Here is a 5951-nt window from a genome sequence, read left to right as displayed (position 1 = left end):
TCTATATATTTTATCTAAAATATATATATTTATTAATAAATATGACACCTTTTATTGTAATTGTGCCTAAAAATTATAAAAATATATATATACATATTAAAAATTAACTACTAAATTAATCATATATATTTGTATATAATACGTATGTTATTTAATTTATTTTTAATATTATTTATATAAAAAATTTAGATAACTAATACTCTACTTTTTAGCAAGTCAGCCAACTTTATAACAAAAAAATATTTAAAACCTAAAAAAACATTTAAAATAATTTAAAAAGAGCATCTAAAATCTAACAAAAACAAATATTCAAAACTATTGAGAAAGAACATCCAGATTTGCGAGAAGTACCGTTGGAGGCGAGAACAACATATTCGACGGTGAGGGGGTGTTTCTTACATTGTCACAGCGCATTGTTCTGGAAATGAACGATGACACTGGACGAGGAAAGGAAGAAAAATCCAAAATTTAACAAAAAAGAAATATCTAAAACCTAATAAAAAAATATCTAAAATTTAATAAAAAGAAATATCTAAAATTATTGCAAAAAAAACATCAAAACCTAACAAAAAAGAACATTCAAAACCATTTCAAATAGAACATAAAAATATTAAAAAAAATTCAAAATCTAAAGAGAAAAATCTAAAGTCTAACAAAAAAAATATCAAAGACATAACAAAAAGACCATCCACAAACATAACAATAAGAAAATCATTACTACCGTAATGCTTTGACAGAGGTCATTGCAACAACATTCTCTCGACGCAATGTAGCATTTGACGCAGACGAGTCGTGGTGAATAGTGCAGACTTTCGTCAAGACAACAAACGACAATGGTGGAAGACTGATTGTAGTCCAATAGCAAAAGTAGTCGTGCAAAAAATGTTGCTGTTAGAAAAGAAACCATAAAATTAGAAAAGAAACCATAAAAGAGGAAAGAAGAAGATAAGAATTTTAGTTGTTTATTATTTTTTAATTGTGAAAAAGAGATTGAAAGTAAATTTTAAAAGAGTTATTAGTCAAAATCGTCCCTGAAAGATACCACGATCTCTATTTTCATCCCCGAAAGATAAATTTAATCAAAATCGTTCTCAAAAGATTCAAAATTAATCACGTTAATCCCTCCGTCCATTCTATTACTAACGGCGTTAAATTAGAGTCCCAATCCAACGATCCAATAACTTTCCTTCTCCTCTACGCGTCTCAGCCTCCCTGCTAGTTCCAACAGCTGCTGCCTCTTCATCGACGCCGTTCTTCAAGTAATGGTCTTTATTCCAACTTGGCGGTGTCCATGGAAGAGCACAGAGGAAGACCGACACAAGCAAAGCAGATCGGTGCAACTTGTAGTAGAGGAAGAGACCACATTCCACCAGAAGCCAGCAGTGATGATTGAGGAAGAAAACAAAGAGGAGTTAGAGGGTGCAGCGACAACAATCTCTACATCATTGGGTGGAGGGTGTTCCGCAAAGCAGCAGCTACCTATTCCTAAAATGCCAACCTCTCAATTGAAATCAAATGCTTAACATAAAACTAACCAATATTTTTATTACTAACAACACCAGTCCATGCAGCATTCTCAGCACCACGTTTTTGCTTGTTAATATCCTCCTTTGTGTGAGGCGCATGTGCCAAATCAGAAGGCACGGTGATCTTATAGCTCTTATGACTTTCTTTGGTTCCATCTGTGGTGGCAACCACCCTGTCACCACCCTTGGGAGACTTGAAACAAAGACCCCATATATTATATCAAAGTTTCAATCTTTGAGCAACTGGGGTTTTGGGATTGAAATCCCGAAAAATAAGAAATGGGTATAGAGTAGCAAGTGTGTATGTTCATCTAAATCAGAAATCTATAGAGAAGAAGGGTTTTAGTGTTGGTGGCGAAAAGAATAATAGAAAGGGAGGGAAGAGGAGGAAAAAATAAATTATGGGATTGGAACAAAGAAAAGAACTGCGGGCAAGGATCGACAGCATCGTGATAGATGAACGTACAGGGACTGACGGCGACGTGGAACACCTTGCAGGGCGGCGGCGTGGTGGAGTTTCAGGTAGAAGATGAAGAAGCTGTTGAATGTGGGAAGAAGGAACGTTGTTTCTTGCTGGGTTTGGGTTTGTGTTGGATTGGAAGCAGGTATGATCTGGATCTGCTTTGGATTGGATTGTCAAGTTAAATGCCACGTCAGCAAACTTAACGTCGTTAGTGACATAATAGACGGAAAGACTAACGTAATTAATTTTAAATCTTTTGAGGACGATTTTGATTAAATTTATTTTTCGGAGATGAAAACGGAAATCAAAATATCTTTTAAGGACGATTTTGACTATTAACTCATTTTAAAATAATAGTTAATTTTAGTTGACTAGTATCATAATTAATTATTTAAAATAATTATATATATATATACCCTTGAAATTGTATCTATAACGAATTATTGTGCAGCACTATTTGGCTCATGGTACGTACATTTTTTTATGATAACAAAGTGGCTATGGGGCTACTAAGTGCTTTTTCTTGTATATGGTTTCATCAAATATGACATGTCCAAAATTGGTAAAAAGCTATTTTATACTTATTATTCAGTCATTTGGAAAATTTTCATAGATAGGCCCTCTCATCATTTCTCAGCTATGTTGCTCCACACTCATATCATTCCACCACTTTACTCATTTATTTAGGGTTAATAGGACATATATGCCTTAAATAATTATACAATTATGGCCACTAGAGATTTCTTCGTAGGGAACATACAATTACAGTGGAATCATATGAAATTATATTTTTTAAGTAATAAAAATTAAATTTTAAATTTTTTAGTTATAAAAATTATTATATTATATCTTAAAATAATTTATTTTAAAAAAGTTAAGTTATTAATAAAAATAGATAAAAAAATATTAGATATATAATTATTTATATACTATAACTTATTAGTTTATTGAGATAAGTGATTTTACATCTGTGACAGAGACATGTGCATGTGCATGTGCATGTTGGGGGAAAATAAAGTTACCACAACAGTTTTAGTGTTTCTGTTTTTTTATTGGTCATAAGTTTTCTCAAGAGTTTATGATTGGAAGATAACAATTTTCTTCTATTATTGTGAAGTCTCACTCACAGAATTAGTACAATTTTTTTTTTTCTCTTGTAATAATTTGCTGTCCATGGGCCTCTTAGTACTCTGATAGACCATACACACAAAAGCCTACTACCGATGATGAAAAACCAAATTCATCAACATTGGGAGAATATTCAAATAAAAAAATATATATTGATAGAGACAAAATACATGTTGCCAAATAATAAATTTGTTTTGTTGAATGATTTTTTTAGATATTTTTTAATTTGATTCATTACAAATCTAAATTTTATTTAAGAATTTTTCGTTAACCATCGAGTTATTAAATACATAAGACAAAATTCAAATTTCTAATATTTACTTAAGTAGTTAAGTGAGTGGTAACCACTTAATCACTACAACAAACGCGGCAGATGGCGGCGGCGCGGTTTTGCGGCGGTTGTATAAAATTGCTGCGAAACTGAACTAGCGGGGTTAAAGAGGCGAATATGTGGGCGTTGGTAGTTGTTTGTCTTTTAACGGCGGTTACGGTTTAACCGTTGCAAAATATATTCGACGCTAACACAATTTAGCAGTGATTATTTCAACGGTTATAAAAAACTGCCACTAAAGACTTACTAGCATTCTTACTATCGGCAGTCAATCAACCGTTGCAGAATGTTTAACGATGGTAAAAAAAACTGCCGCCATCCGAAGTTCCAACCGCCGCGTTTGTTGCAGTGACGCACGCAAGTTGATTTTTGTTGAATGATTCTTACATTATTATAAAACATACAACTTCAGTTTGTGCACTGAGACCGAGGAAACGTGTTGTAAAAAAGTTTTTGACAATTCTTTTTAATGTATGGTATTTCTGATTTAATGTATAGCATTTCTCATTTGATTGAAACTTGACTAGGGTTCCACTAAAAATGGAAGCCCTTGCTTAGAGTTCAACTAAAAATGGAGCCCTTGCCAGCATTATCGGAGTTGACAACTCATTAGATTTTTGGATTTCCTTACATACATGTGGGTGCATGTCTTTTATACCCAAATTAAAAAATTTAGTAATAATAACTAACATCTAAAAAATATATATTGTGTTTATAGTCATTACTAACACATAAGATAGAGGTTTTAACAACACTTTCTTTTTATAATTTTTAGTAATATATATTTTTATACTTTTGGCAATCTTTAATTTTGAATAGTAGTGTTAACTATATAGTGTTGCCCAAGTAAAATATGTAGTAGGATACAACTATAATATGCATAATATTTTTTTGTATATCCTTGGCTAAAGAGTGAAGACTTTGATCATTATTATGAATAAAAAGGGAAAAAAATAATTCATGTCCTTTAATTTGGTTCTGCCACAAAAAAGAGTAGTTACATTTTAGAAAGAAGTAAGGTTAGAGAGTTAATTTTTTCAGTTAATATTAGTTAATTTTTAAAATTATTTTATTTATCTTAACTTTTAGATTTTAAATTATAAACTCTAAATCATAAATTTTAAACTATATAAATTTTAAATTCTAAATTTTTTAAAAAGAATTTAACATTAAAAATGAACTAATATTAATTAACTAAAAATTATTTTTTTTACTTTCTTTTTAAAAAATCTAACTTTTTCCGTGCATAACTTGGCTCTTAATGTATTGATATAAATATTTATTATTAAAAAAATAATGTTACATGATTAATAAAATTTATTACTTTTAGTCAATATTTAGTTAATATTCTAAAAATTAAATAATTTAATTTTAAATTTTAGTCACTATGAGATGAATTGTTGGTGGAGAGTGCAACAAATAATATTAAGTCATATAAAAAGTGCATATCTTGAAAAAAGATATTTTGATGAAGCTCAACTAAATAGCTCTTAAAGTGAGACTGTTGGATGTGGAGTGAATGTTTTCTTAAGTTTTGGAAGGTTTTCTAATTGTATTTTTATTTTGGGAAATTTGAACGTTTTTCTAATGTTTGTTTATTAGATTTATCTTAAAGACTAATTTGTCTAAAATTAGTGTTTTGGGCTATTAATAATGACATAATGTATCATTTTGATTCTTTCTGGTATTCAAGTCAGTCTGAATTATTTAAAAAATAGCAATATTTTTCTAAAGAGAACTTTATTTCTATTATTATTATTATTATTATTATTATTATTATTATTTGAGATACTAATATAAATGACTTTTGAAATTTAAAGATTTTTATGATATATTTTTCTAACTATATTAACAAAGAATAAACATAATAAATAATAGAAAATGAGAGTTCATATAAACATAAATAATAAAAATTTTATAAATAATACAATAACATACATAAAAAATAAAATTGGTGAGAAGTAAATAAAGATGGAATGTTGATGGCTAAAAACTCATTGATGAAATGCAAAAGTTTAAAATTGTTGCTTCTTCTAAACGTGATTTTGAATGCAAAATCACTTCTGCATTTATGAATAAAAAATTTGCCAAACAAAAAATTAAATTTGTCAAGAAGTCTAAACATACTTCTTCTCTTCTAACGTGTTTGCCAAACACACCCTTATTCAGCGCTCTATGCTCATCTTCCTCCAATAATAATAATGCTTGTCACCAAAACAATAACGAATTCTTTTTTTTTTCCCAACCAAATAAAGCAATGCAATTACTTTATCTAAATTAAAATAAAAAACAAGAGGATTTTAATAATTTATTTAAATTTTTATAATTTATGTTTCTTTAAATTTAAGATTTTTTTAAAAATAAAATTAAATATATACACATTCATAATTTTGAAAAAGGTTTCATGTTTATGTAACAAGTATATGACAGATTCACAAGAGACTTGGCTGATACAAATCGATGTGGCATATTTCTCAAATATAAAAGGAAAAAGAAAAAATAG

The sequence above is a fragment of the Arachis stenosperma genome, chromosome 6 (assembly GCF_014773155.1).
Source record: "Arachis stenosperma cultivar V10309 chromosome 6, arast.V10309.gnm1.PFL2, whole genome shotgun sequence".
In the NCBI taxonomy this organism is placed as follows: Eukaryota; Viridiplantae; Streptophyta; class Magnoliopsida; order Fabales; family Fabaceae; genus Arachis; species Arachis stenosperma.
Note: the sequence above shows the minus strand (reverse complement) of the source record.